We start from the raw sequence: 1,385 nt of genomic DNA, 5'->3' as shown, positions 1-1,385 counted from the left end.
CCCAGCCCGGTGTTGGCTGCATGGCCCAGAGGGAAGCCCCAAGCCGGTGGAGGCTCTCCTGGCGATGCCCACATGAGCATGGCTGTGGGTGGAAAATTTTCCCCTCAGCCACAGCGACCACTTGGGCTTCTCCAGGGCTGCAGCATCCTCCCCCTGCACACACCTCTTGGCACCCCGGTCCCCTTGGGCAGTGACTCAGGAGGGGTGTCACCTCCCCAAGGAGCCCCCAACAGAGCCACGGGGCATCGGAGGGGCAAGGGCTCTCTGAACTGGCACTGCTGCTGGAATAAACCCCCGGGGGCAGCCCTTGTTGGATTGCAGGTTATGTCCCTCCTCCCAGCAACTCCCACCACAGCAGAGCAGCTTCACAAGTGGGGCAGGTAATAATTAACAGGCTGATTAAATCACCCACAAACATCTCCTGTGACCCAGGCAGATAAGGACCCTCAGGTGCCCAATGCTGCGGCAGGAGTCCTTCTCCAGGGGCTGCTGGGGCTGTCCCCCCCCCACTGCTGATGGCTTAGCAGCCCTTTCTCCACCTCCCGGAGATGATTTTGGTGGTTTGCTTTAGCTCCCCCAAAACAAACTATCCTTCTGACCCGACAAGGCTGCAGCTGCCCACACTGCAGAGGAAGAGGGGGTGGTTTCTGGATTGCCCCTCTTACTGCTGAGCACAGCAAGAAATCGAGCAAATAAAAGCATCCAGGTGAGATATTGCTGAGTGATCCCACTCATGCCCCCAGGCAGGGCATGGGCACCCTCCTCCCTCTGCCCCAGACCCCTGACCCCAGGACTCCTGAACCCCAAGGGCCTCCTAACCCCAGGTACAAGTTGTTTCCAGACACAGCACAGCCCCATCAACACAATTAGCTCTGTACATACACGTGGACCAGAGTCAGGACTTCCAGGCTACATTTCAAAACTTGGTGCCAGCCTCAGCGGGCACAGGGCAGGATACTCAGCCGGGCCAGCCTGGGAGCCAGACTCGGAGCTGCTGGCTGGAGAACACATTTAAATAATGAATGAAAAAAGAGAGGTTTGAGATGCCCTTTAAAGGAATAGTCAGGCAGGGGCGAGACCTGCTGAGTAATGTATAAAAAACAAGCTTCAGGCAGAGGGGAGATGTTAGGATTAGTCAGGACCCAGAATAAACTGTGTTTTCTCCAACCAAAATTTTGGTGTCGGCTTTTTCCAAACAAATTCCACAGCACAGGGAGCAGCAGGTTGGCCTGGGCACCCCTCCAGCACCGGGAGAGGCCCTGGGACTGCTGCCACAGCCATTTGCCCACCCCTGTGACCACCCTCTGTGGCAGGCAGACCACTGGGAAGCCTCCCCAGGTCACATCTTCCTGCCTTGCTGCTAACTCAGAGCTGGGGGGACCTGA

Source organism: Antrostomus carolinensis, unplaced genomic scaffold, assembly GCF_000700745.2.
Source record: "Antrostomus carolinensis isolate BGI_N321 unplaced genomic scaffold, ASM70074v2 scaffold30431, whole genome shotgun sequence".
Classification (NCBI taxonomy): domain Eukaryota; kingdom Metazoa; phylum Chordata; class Aves; order Caprimulgiformes; family Caprimulgidae; genus Antrostomus; species Antrostomus carolinensis.
This window is presented reverse-complemented; position numbering follows the sequence as displayed.